The sequence below is a fragment of the Emys orbicularis genome, chromosome 2 (assembly GCF_028017835.1).
Source record: "Emys orbicularis isolate rEmyOrb1 chromosome 2, rEmyOrb1.hap1, whole genome shotgun sequence".
Classification (NCBI taxonomy): domain Eukaryota; kingdom Metazoa; phylum Chordata; order Testudines; family Emydidae; genus Emys; species Emys orbicularis.
The window spans coordinates 214,234,988-214,248,295 of NC_088684.1; positions in this window are offsets into that span (position 1 = coordinate 214,234,988).

Genomic DNA, 13,308 nt, shown 5'->3' on the forward strand with positions numbered 1-13,308 from the left:
AGGTGTATGAGTGCAGAAGGTCTTCACCCAGCTGGTCCTCACCTCCTGCAGACTCCAGAGGATCTGCTGAGTTCTGCAGTGGAACCACAACTCATTCAGCTGAAGAGCACAGGTAGGTAAACCTTGCCACCCCCAGAATGAGTTGGAGCCATAGTTTGGGGGAACCTCCATGAGAAGATTCTGTAACAGAGATGCCAGCCCTCCCTAATGTCCCATAATTCTCCCAGTTTCTACATGTAGTTATGAAATTACTAATTGAGTCTCAGATCTATTAATTTTGCAAGGGCACACACATTTTATATACATAAAATATATATAAATAAAATGTGTGTCAATCGTCACCCCTTGGGTCCAACAGCAAATAGTGCCACAGGAGGCTGCCTTCTCCACTGCCACTGTGGTACATGCACAGAGAGGGTCTGATAGGAGGCAAGCCATGGCAATCTTGAATGGGTTGGGGCACCGCTGGATTCGCCACCCAAATCACAGGCTGTGTGTTGCGCTCTAACTGCCCCAGGTGGACCCTGCTGGACTATGTTAACAGGCTGTAGGTACCAAGTGCCCCAACCCCTGCTGACACTCACCAGTTTGCCTCTGGCTCAGCTCACACTGCACAGACTGCAGAGGAGGAGAAGAAGCTGGAGGGGCAGGAGGAGCGGCGGTGGCGAAGAGCAGGAACGAAATAGAGGAGGGAGAAGAGATGGATCATCCCAGGAAGGAGGGCCCAGGCCCGGCCATGGTAATTAAGGGCCCTCAGTAGCATAGAAGGGCAGCTTTCCCAGGGCTGCTCATCCCCGTGTCCCTGTTTGAGGGTGGGAGGGATCAGGGGTGCAGTGAGGAGGGGGTAGGTCCCCCCTTGGCCATAGTTGGGGAGGGGAGGAGCAAGAGGTCCCCGTTTCTCCAGCAGGAGGGGAGATGGGTTGAGAGAGGTCCATGCAACCTCCCTAATTTTCTTCATAAACATCCCTAGACGGGGGCATGCGCAAGGGGAAGGCAAGCAGGGGCACGGCCCCACCAATAATCGGCAGTGGATGCAGAACTCCTCCTGCCCGGGGCTGTGGCAGGGAGAGCGAGAGAGCTCTGCCCACCGCAGCCCTGGGGCTGAGGAGTTCTGCGCCCCTAGCCGGGACCCCGGGGGTGGAGAATTTCTGCATTCTCCACCGGGCCCTGGTGCCAAGCTCACTCTCCCCGCTGCAGCCCCAGGGTGGGAGGAGTTCTGGGCTCCGCACCTGGGCCCTATGTCTGGAGGAGCTCTCTGCCCCCACCCCATTTTCTACTATGTTTTTTTCTCCTAACATGCAGTGCGCAAACTCAGTGAGGTCATACATGTAATCCCATAACATGAGGTTACGGATGCACATGTGCCTACGTGGTTTGCATATGTTTTCCCCATAAGGTTAAGGAACCTGTATTCCAGGTGCATTAAAGGTACAGTTCATTGAAATGGTGAATATACTGCTGTTTATTTATTTGCATATGATGTATGTGCATGTGTTGACAGGGTGTAATGTGTATAAAATGTGTGTGTTTAATGTGCCCACTGAAAAGCAGTAAAATTTAAATTTCCGCACACGCCCCTGTCCCTAGAAGTCTCAGAGCAAGGTTGGCATCTGTGTTTGTCTGTTCAGCCTTGCTGAAGGAATGATACACTGAATCTAAATTGTGTATAGAAATGGGTGAAAAATGCTGAGTAGTTTTCATGGGAAAAATTGTCAATTTTGAAAAGAAATTTTTTTTTTTTGCAAATCAGTTCTGTATTGTGAACTGAGAGCTCAAGATGAAAGATCACTTCCTACTTCTGCAATCCAAACTATTGCCTAGGAGATGCCTCCCCAGACACAGAGAGCAGGTAGGTTATCTAGGCAGCATCTGAATGGTTTAGAATATTTGAAAACACAAATCTGAGGTGGATGGAAATATTTAATTCTTTAATAAGTATAACATCTATTGAAGGCACAAAATGGAGTTACAAATAGCAAAACAGAACATTTTTAAATGCATACATTCCTTAACTGCATAGAACAGCTGCTTAACAAGACCCACAGATGTATATGAAATAAAGGAGTACTTTACCCAGCTGTCTTATCCCTATCCCTGATATATTAAACATTTGTGCTGAAAGATCTAACATTTTTCACTGTATCATGTACCCAGAAAGCTGTATAACTCATTCATTTAAAAACACATTGTTGGTGGAATAGATCACTACCATAGGCTAATCAGTAATAGATCACTACCATAGGCTAATCAGTATTTTTATAACACTGTAAACATACAGTAGGGCTTTTCAGAAAAAAGACAACATCCCTACTCCAAAGACCTTACAATTTAAGGGACAGATCCTGCACATGCCACTGGACATAGTGCTTTCTTGTGGAGAGTAGACCTGTTGATTATAAGGGGACTACTCTCAGTAGCAGTCAATACGCTCAGTAGGGTTTGAAGGATCAGACACCAAGTTAAGACACAACTTGACAAGGGATGGTAATACACATTGGAAGGGGAAGTAAAAAAAGGGTTACAATGATAAGAGCCTGTGGTTTTTTTGGTTAACCGTGAGTGTGTCTGGACAGTTTGGTAAAAACAACAACAAAAAATTGTCTCAGATTGCCAGATAATAATGAAAGTACAGGCTGAGACAAAACAAGACTTTCCTATTGATTGTAGGAGACTGATACCGTGAAGATATTCTATCACTAGCTGTCTTCTTCAACAGAATCTCAGCTGGCTTTGAAAACACTTACATCACCTTCCATTTGGGTTACAGTAACTCCTCGCTTACCGTTGTAGTTATGTTCCTAAAAATGTGACTTTAAGCGAAACGATATAAGCGAATCCAATTTCCCCATAAGAATTAATGTAAATAAGGCGGGTTAGGTTCCAGGGAAATATTTTTCACCAGACAAAAAACTATATTATATATATATACACACACAGAGTATAAGTTTTAAACAAACAATTTAATACTGTACACTGCAATGATGATTGTGAAGCTTGGTTGAGATGGTGAAGTTAGAGGGTGGGATATTTCCAAGGGAATGCCTTACTGCTAAATGATGAACTAGCATTCGGCTGAGCCCTCAAAGGTTAACACGTTGTTAATGTAGCCTCACACTCTACAAGGCAGCACGAATGGAGGGAGGGGAGACAGCATGGCAGTCAGAGACACACACCCTGTGTGTCGGAGAGAGAGAGAGATGTGCATTGCCCCTTTACGTACGCTGACCCCACTCTAAGTACATTGCCTTTAAAAAGATCAGGAAGTTGAGACAGCAGCTGGGGCCAGCAAGCTCTCTCTGTCCTGAGCCCTGTCATGTCCCCACTCTGCTCTATATGGAGAAGGGGTAAGCGGGGGACAGGAGGAGGGGGGAGGGAGACACCCTGACATTAGCCCCCCGCTACCTCCCTCCCCTGCACAGCAAGCAGGAGGCTCCCGGGAGCAGCTCCAAAGCACAGGGCAGGAGCAGCACACGGCAGTGGGGGGAGGGACAGCTGAACTGCCGGCAATTGGTAGCCTGTTGGGCGGCTGCCGCACAGGCAACTTAGGGAAGCAGAGAGCTGATAGGGGGGCTACTGGTCCATCCTGGTTCCAAGCCCCCACCAGCTAGCTCCAATGGGCTGCTCTTCCTGCCAGCAGTGGACAAAGCAGGTGGCTGCCAAACAATGTTATAAGGGAGCATTGCGCAACTTTAAACGAGCATGCTCCCTAATTGATCAGCAACGTAACAACGAAACAACGTTAACCAGGACGACTTTAAGAGAGGAGTTACTGTATTTGCTTTCGTGCACCTCTTCGTTTTGCTTTTTAGTTTCAGGTAGGCCCAGAAACAGACACAACCACATAAAAATAATAAGGGGAGGAGGAAACAGAAGTAAAAATTAGGGCTGTCGATTAATCGCAGTTAACTCATGAATTATTAATGCGATTAAAAAAATTAATTGCAGTTTTAATCGCACTGTTAAACAACAGAAGTCCAATTGAATTTTTGGATGTTCTTCTACATTTTCATATATATTGATTTCACTTACAACACAGAATACAAAGTGTACACTGCTCACTTTATATTATTTTTATTACAAATATTTGCACTGTAAAAATGATAAACAAAAGAAATAGTATTTTTCAATTAACTGCATACAAGTACTATAGTGCAATCTCTTTATTGTGAAAGTGCAACTTACAAATGTAGATTTTTTGTTGTTACACAACTGCACTCAAAAACAAAACAATGTAAAACTTAAGCGCCTACAAGCCCACGCAGTCCTACTTTTTGTTCCGCCAATGACTAAGACAAACAAGTTTGTTTACATTTACTGGGAGGTAATGCTGCCCACTTCTTATTTACAATGTCACCTGAAAGTGAGAACAGACGTTCGCATGGCACTTTTGTAGCCGGTATTGCAAGGTATTTATGTGCCAGATATGCTAAACATTCGTATGCTTCATGCTTCAGCCACCATTCCAGAGGACATGCTTCCATGCTGATGATGCTCGTTAAAAAAAAAAGTGTTAATTAAATTTGTGACTAAACTCCTTGGGGAAGAACTGTATGTCTCCTTCTTGATTTTACCTGCATTCTGCCATATATTTCATGTAATAGCAGTCTTGGATGATGACCCAGCATATGTTGTTTGTTTTAAGAAAAAACGGTTACTCACCTTCTAGTAACTGTTGTTCTTCGAAATGTGTTGTTCATGTCCATTCCAATCAGGTGTGTGCGCGATGGCTGGAAGATTTTTCCCTTAGCAGCATCCGTCGGGTCGGCCTGGGCCTGGGCACCCCTGGAGTTGCGCCTTCATGGCGCCTAATATATAGCCCGACCCGCCACCCCTTCAGTTCCTTCTTGCCGTCTACTCCGACAGAGGGGTAGGAGGGTGGGTATTGAAATGGACATGAACACATCTCGAAGAACAACAGTTATGAGAAGGTGAGTAACCATTTTTTCTTCTTCGAGTGCTTGTTCATGTCGATTCCAATCAGGTGACTCCCAAGCAAAATTAGGAGGTGAGGTCGGAGCTGTCCACTGACTGGAGTACTGCTCTATCAAAGGCCGCATCATCTCTGGCCTGCCTAGTAATTGCATAGTGTGCGGCAAAAGTGTGTATCGATGACCACGTCGCTGCCCTGCAGATTTCCTGGGTGGGGACTTGAGCCAGGAAAGCTGTTAATGAAGTTTGCGCCTTTGTAGAGTGCACCGTTATCGGGGGCGCTGGGATTCCTGCTAGATTGTAGCACTCGGTAATGCAGGCCACAATCCATGATGAAATGCGCTGTGTCAAAACAGGCTGGCCCTTCATCCTGTCCGCTACTGCGACAAAGAGCTGTACCGACTTCCTGAACGGTTTCATCCTCTTGATGTAAAAGGCCAGCGCACTGCGGACGTCGAGAGTGTGGAGTCTCTGCTCCCTGCTACTTGCATGAGGCTTGGGGTAGAAAACCATGAGGAAAATGTCCTGGTTGATGTGGAACTGCGATACCACCTTCGGGAGAAAGGCCAGATGGGGCCTGAGCTGAATCTTGTCCTTAAAAAACACAGTGTAGGGCAGCTCGGACATTAGAGCCCTGAGCTCAGACACCCTCCGGGCTGAAGTTATTGCCACCAGGAACGCGACCTTGTAGGAGAGGTAGAGCAGGGAGCATGTTGCTAGAGGCTCAAAGGGATGCCCCATGAGCTTAGAGAGGACCAAGTTAAGGTCCCAAGCAGGAACCGGTTGGCAGACATGCGGGTACAACCTGTCGAGGCCCTTCAGGAAGCGACTGACGAGGGGGTTAGCGAAAACCGAGCGGCCCTATACCCCCGGATGGAAAGCCAAGATGTCAGCCAGGTGTACTCTTTTATAGAAGACAGGGAGAGACTTTCCTGCTTTAGGTGGAAGAGATAATCCAAAATCTGGGGCACTGAGGCTAGCACCGGGGGAAAGTCATGCTGAGCTGACCAGATTGAAAATCTCTTCCACTTGGCCAGGTATGTGGCCCTAGTGGAGGGTTTCCTACTGCCCAAGAGAACCTGTCTGACTTGTTCTGAACAAGAAAGCTCGAATGTAGTCAGCCGTGGAGCCTCCAGGCTGTGAAATGCAGTGACTGCCGGTTTGGGTGCTGGAGCTGCCCGTGATCCTGCGTGAGAAGGTCCCGGAAGAGCAGCAGGATAATTGGGGCTCCCACTGACATGTCTAGGAGAGACGTGTACCAATGCTGGCGGGGCCAGGCTGGTGCTATGAGAATGACCCGAGCCTGGACTCTGTGGATCTTGAGCACGGCCTTGTAGACGAGCGGTATGGATGGGAAGGCGTATAGAAGCGGTCCCCCCCCCAATGGAGGAGGAACACGTCCGCTGTGGAGCCCGGACTGTGATTCTGGAAGGAGCAGAAGTGCTGACACTTCCTGTTGCATCGTGTGTTGAAGAGGTCGATCAGGGGACAACCCCACCTCTGGAAGAGCGAGGTGCGATGTCTGGGCAAAGGACCAGTCGTGGCTGTGAAAAGACCTGCTGAGGCAGTCCGCCAGCTCATTCTGGACTCCTGGAAGGTACGATGCCTGTAGATCGACTGAGTGCTCTATACAAAAGTCCCATAACTTGAGGGCTTCCTGGCACAGAGGAGAGGAGCGTGCACCCCCGTTTGTTGATATAGAACATCGCAGTCGTATTGTCCGTCATGACCGATACACAGCGACCTACTAGATACGGGCGGAATGACTGACACGCTAGGCGTACCGCCCTGAGCTCCCTGACATTGATATGAAGACGGAGATCTGTCTGTGACCAGAGGCCCTGCGTCTTGTGGTCCCCCAGATGAACTCCCCACCCCAAGTCTGACTCGTCCGTCACTAGCGTCAGGGACGACTGTGGGGCGGCGAAGGGCACTCCTGAGCACACCTGCTGAGTGTCCGTCCACCACAGGAGCGAGTTGAGGATAGGGCGAGGCAGGGTCACGATCCTGTCCAAGCTGTCCCTGGCAGGTCTGTACACTGACGCAAGCCATGAGTGAAGCAGCCAAAGCCTGAGTCTGGCATGCCGAACCACGTACATACAAGCCGCCATGTGGCTGAGAAGTTTGAGACAATTTCTCGCGGTGGTGGTGGGGAACTGCCTGAGTCCCTGGATCATGGCGTTGAGGGCCTGGAATCTCGCCTGCAGGAGGAATGCTCTGGCTTAGGTTGAGTCCAGAACAGCCCCTATGAACTCTAACCTCTGGACTGGGGACAGAGTCGATTTCGCCTCGTTCAGTAGTACGCCCAGATTCTCGAAGGTGGCTCTGATGAATGCCGCCTGAGCTTCCACCTGAGTCCTGGATCAGCCTTTGATCAGCCAGTCGTCGAGGTATGGGAACACCTGTACCTGATGTCTCTGCAGAAAGGCGACGACGACTGCCATGCACTTGGTGAAGACTCGAGGTGCTGCTGACAGGCCAAAAGGGAGGACAGTAAATTGGTAATGGGAACCATTGACCACAAACCGGAGGAACTTTCTGTGGTTGTGCGCGATTGCTATGTGAAAATACGTGACCTTCAAGTTGAGGGCGGCATACCAGTCTGCTGGATCCAGTGAAGGGATAATGGAGGTCAGGGAGACCATGTGGAACCTGAGTTTCCTCATAAACTTGTCAAGGTTGCGCAGGTCTAGGATAAGCCTGAGGCCACCTTTGGCCTTCGGTATTAGGAAATAACGGGAATAAAAACCCTCGCCTCTGTGCTCCAGTGGACCCTCCTCCACCGCCCCCAGTGCTAGGAGCGACTGCACCTCCTGAATGAGAAGTTGCTCGTGAGAAGGATCCCTGAAGAGGAAGGGGGGTGGAAGAGAAGGGGAGGGAACAGAATTGGATGGAGTATCCCCTCTCTACCGTGCGAAGCACCCAGTGGTCCGAAGTTATATGGGGCCATGCATGGTAGAAAGGGGATAGTCGGGAGGAAAAGGTAAGGCAGGGTGAATCCAGTCTCTGGTCTGGTGCGCTGTCCTCGACCGCACCTTCAAAAGGCCGGTTTAGGGCCAGAGGGCAGTTTGGGCTGGCCTTGATTAACGGAGGGATGTTGCCTTCTCCTACCGCTCTGGTTCCTCCTCCTACTACTGCTGGAACCTTTGAGGAGGTTGGGGGGGAAGTGTTTCTGCTGTGTGGCGGGGGTATGGAAGCCCAAGGATCTGAGGGTGGCTCAGGAATTTTTTAGGCTGTGGAGCCGTTTGTCCGTCTTCTCTGAAAACAGAGTCTCACCCTCAAATGGGAGGTCCTGAATTGTTTGTTGGACTTCATAGGGTAACCCTGAGAATTGCAACCAGGCCCCCCGCCGCACCATGTCACCCCTGTTGCCATGACTCTTGTGGCAGCGTCTGCAGGGTCTAAAGCTGCCTGCAATGAAGCGCAGGAGACCAATTTCCCTTCTTCCACCAAGGGGGTGAACTCTGACCGAGAGTCCGAAGGGACGAGCTCCGTGAACTTTGCCATTGAAGCACAGGTGTTATAAGAGTACCAGCTCACAATGGCCTGCTGGTTAGCAATACGGAGTTGCAAACCACCAGTGGAGTAGACCTTTCTACCCATGAGGTCCAGCCATTTAGCGTCCCTATTCTTTGGGGAAGGACCTTGGAAACCCTGGCTCTCCCGCTGGTTAGCTGCATCGACCACTAGCAAGTCTGGAGGCGGATGGGAGTAGAGATGCTCAAAGCCTCTGGAGGGGACGAAATACCGGCGCTCATTGCATTTGGCAGTGGGTGGCAGGGATGCCAGCGTCTGCCACAGGGTCTTAGTGGTGTCCACCACCATCTTTATGAGGGGTAATGCTACCTGTGAAGGCCCCGAGGGTGCTAGGATGTCCACCATGGGATTTGTGTCCTCTACCACCTCCTTGGCCTTGATGCCCAGACCTTGGGAAGCCCTGCAGAGCAACTGCTGTAGGACTCTGTTATCCTCTAACGCAGGAGCTATGGTCGTCCCTGCCAACACTTCGTCCGGCGACAAGGAGGAGGAAGCGTGTACCGGTAGTGGAAGCTCCCTACCGTCTGCCCTGGAGGTGACTCCCAGGGCAGCATTGGAGGAGGTTTGTTAGTGCATCTGGTGCTGGGCCCGTAGGCGTCGTAGCAAACTTCGGCGTCAGCATCAGTCTCACCAGAGGCAGCTGCGTCGGCATGCTCACAGGAGCCACCGGAGTCGGGGGGCCCTGTGCAGACATTGGCACCGGGGCTATAGGTGCCTGCATCAAGGTCGACGTCGACAATGGTGCAGGCATGGGAGATGAGTGCATCGACATCGTGAAGGCCTTTGCCGAAGTTGGAGCCGAGCATGGTGCTGGAGTCGACGACGGGGCCGGAGGCAAACGCGTCGGGACCGTAGGCACCGAGGGATGGATTCACAGCGGAAGGTGGCAGGGAAGTGGCAGAAGCGACTGAAGATGTCTATGAGCATGGGTCCTGGGTTCCTCCCTGGCCCTGGTGATAAGCCCAGGGAGTCCAGAAGGGCCAATGAGGCGGGTTCTGCCACTGCAGAGGCCACGCCTGATGCTCCCTTCTGTCTCTGCCTGACCTCGCTCTACGGCTTCTGCTCCTACTTGAGCGGTAGGAGTCGGGCTCTCACTCAGAGGTCTCAGACACTGAAGACCATGGAGGAGCTGATCCTCGGTGCCTCGAATGTCGAGAGCTCGGGGAGCAGGTAGGCTCTCTGTCGGAGCGTGTAGGCGCTGATGGACAAGGCGAAGGGGAGTGCCTCTACATCATAGCCAGCTTTCCCTTAGAGTGCACCAGAGGACGGGGCTCTGTCAGCGCTGAGGGTTCCTCCCTGGCAGGCGAGAACGGTGCCGTCAGGTGGAGGAGATCTCTGGCGGCCTGGTATGCTTCCGGCGTGGACGGGAAGTGGAGCTTTTGCGTAGGCGCCAGTGATCGAGGTGGGGCCAGAGTCGACTGCCTCACCTGGACAGGAGTCGACACAGCCCCCGAAGGAGACGCCGAGGAGTGGCCCACCTGGGGTTGCACGTCTCAAGGCTTAGCTGGAGGAGAACAGTTGTCTGGCTTTTTCTTCTTTTGAGGCACCGGCGAGTGGGAGCGGTGCCCACTATCAGATGGGCCCTGTGAGGAGCCATGGCGGTGCCGAGTGTCCCTGGAGGAGTCCTTCCTCAGCGCCAGGGCGCTCCGCGTCGAGGACGCCACCGTAGGTGTCAGGTCTCTCGAGACCAGGTCGGAATGGGGGCGTAAGGCTGCCTCCATGAGGATCACCTTCAGCCGCTGTTCCCTTTCTTTAAGTGTTCTTGGGTGGAACTTGTGGCAGATTTTACAATGATCTTTCTGATGGGTTTCCCCCAGGCACCAAAGACACGACGAGTGCGGGTCACTCTTTGGCATGCGCTTGGCACAAGCCATGCAGTTCTTAAAGCCCGGGAACCGTGGCATACCACGGTGCCGGGGCCAGAGTGGGGGGGGGGGAAACCCCAACTACTATACTATACCAAACTATTAACTGGAGTACTACTAGGAACTAACTAACTATATACACGGAATAGAAAACTTGCTAAGCAAGAGCCACGGGAAGTTCCAGCCACCGTCACTGGCGGTAAGAAGGAACTGAAGGGGTGGCGGGTCGGCAGGGCTATATATTAGGCGCCATGAGGGTGCAACTCCAGGAGGCGCCCAGGCCGACCCGACGGATGCTGCTAGGGGAAAAATCTTCCAGCCATCGTGCATGTGCGCGCACACACACCTGATTGGAATCGACATGAACAAGCACTCGAAGAACACTTTCACTGCAGATTTGACAAAACACAAAGAAGGTACCAATGTGAGATTTCTAAAGATAGCCACAGCACTGGATCCAAGGCTTAAGAATCTGAAGTGCCTTCCAAAATCTGAGAGGGATGAGATGTGGCGGAGCATGCTTTCAAAAGTCTTAAAAGAGCAACACTCCGATGCGGAAACTGCAGAACCCGAACCACCAAAAAAGAAAATCAACCTTCTGCTGGTGGCATCTGACTCAGATAATGAAAATGAACGTGTCAGTGGTCCGCTCTGCTTTGGATTGTTATCGAGCAGAACCCGTCATCAATATGGACGCATGTCCCCTGGAATTGTGGTTGAAGCATGAAGGGACTTATGAATCTTTAGCGCATCTGGCACACAAATACCTTGCGACACTGGCTACAACAGTGCCATGCGAACGCCTGTTCTCACTTTCAGGTGATGTTGTAAATAACAAGCAGGCAGCATTATCTCCTTGGCTTGATGCAGCACGGTCTAGTGGCTAAAGCACTGTACCCGGAGTTTGGAAACCTTGGTTCTATTCCTGGCTCTACTATTGTTTTGGGGGGAGTGATAGCTCAGTGGCTTGAGCATTGGCCTGCTAAACCCAGGGTTGAGAGTTCAATCCTTGAGGGGGCCATTTAGGGATCTGGCACAAAAATCTGTCTGGGGATTGGTCCTGCTTTGAGCAGGGGGTTGGATTAGATGACCTCCTGAGGTCCCTTCCAACCCTATGATTTTATGAAATGTAAACGAAGTTGTTTGTCTGAGCGACTGGCTGAAGAAGAAGTAGGACTGATTGGACTTGTAGGCTCTAAAGTTTTACACTGTTTTATTTTTGAATGCTGGGTTTTTTTGTACATAATTCTACATTTGTAAGTTCAACTTTCATGATAAAGAGATTGCACTACAGTACTTGTATTAGGTGAATTGAAAAATACTATTTCTTTTGTTTTTTACAGTGCAAATATTTGTAATAAAAATAAATATAAAGTGTATTTGTATTCTGTGTTGTAATTGAAATAAATATTTGAAAATGTAGAAAACATCAAAAATATTTAAATAAATGGTATTATATTATTAAGTGTGATTAATCGTGATTAATTTTTTTAATTGTGCAATTAATAGCGATTAATTTTTTTAATTGCTTGACAGCCCTAGTAAAATACAAGAGTCCTGTATTCATATTGAGCAGGAACAGTTTAAAAAAAAAAAAAGGCGGGAAGAAATATATCCCCTTCAAACGGTCACCACTCCCAAAGAAGCTGTGATTGTGCTCATGTCCAAGAAGCAGCAGCACCTTCGAAATGCAACAAGTAATAAGTCTGTCTCACATGGTGAAGTCCTAGCACCATTGAAGTCAATGCACGTTTTACTTTCCCCTGGTATTCTCAGGCAGGTCAGAAACAGTAGCTGAAATCTCATACTAAAGCCTGTTTTTATATGATGACCACTCTGACTTCAAAAAGCTGAATGGCTTGTATCAGCATAGTCAGAGGCTTATCCAAAATTTTTTATTTATTTATTAACAAATAATTAATGTACAGTCCCTGCAATCATTTTATTTCAGCAAATACGTAACACACGTGTGCCAGTTGTTCCTATTTTTCCCCAAGCAAAACAGATACTATTTCCCATTCTAATAATCCTCATTAGCCCTGATTTAACATTTCAAAGTAATTTACATTGCAAACATTAATTAGTCCTCAGATAACCCAGTGTTGCCATGGCCTTTTTACAGCTAGGGCAACTAAGGCCATGTCTACACTAGCACTTATGTCGGCAAAACTTTTGTCACTCAAGAGTGTGAAAAAAACACCCCCGAGTGACATAAATGTTGCCAACATAAGTGCTGGTATGAACAGCACTATGTCACGGGAGACACTCTCCCATCGACATAGCTATCGCTGCTCGTGGAGCTGGTTTTATTATGTTGACAGGAGAGCTCTCTTCCGTCAGCATAGAGCGGCTACATGAGCACTCTTACAGCAGCACAGCTGTATCGGTACAGCTGTGCCGCTGTAAGCTTGTAAGTGTGGACATGGCCTAAGACAGAGAGGTTAAATGATTTACCTCAGGCCAAACACCAAGCCAGAACTACAATACACGAGTTAAAAGGTCCAGTCCTATTTTCCCTCCTTAAATATTCCCTTCCCCCCCCCATACTAACTCCCCATGTAGCTTCTTAAGTGTCGCTATTTGCCCTCTTGCTTTGAAGCACTGCTAGATACAAGTGCACTTTGGGTGCAGAAGAGTGACAGTTGCTCACTTTACTATAGTCAGCTACAACTACATCCTGATCAGTTTACAGAAGAGACATTCTGTTTGTTTCTGATGACAAAACAACAGCTTAGTATACAGACGGGCAGATTTTCTTTTAAACTAAGCTGTAGATTGAGGAACAAACCTGATTCTTAATTCCTGTTGACTAGAGCACCTAGAAAAGTTTCAGATTTTCTCAATTTAAAAAAAAAAAAAAAGAGGGGGGAGGGACAACTTTTCTGAAATATTTGCTCAAAAAGTTTTCCTGTTTTTCAACAAACTGCTTGTAGCAGCTGCCAGAGTCCGGGCATACTAACCCACATCAGATAATAAG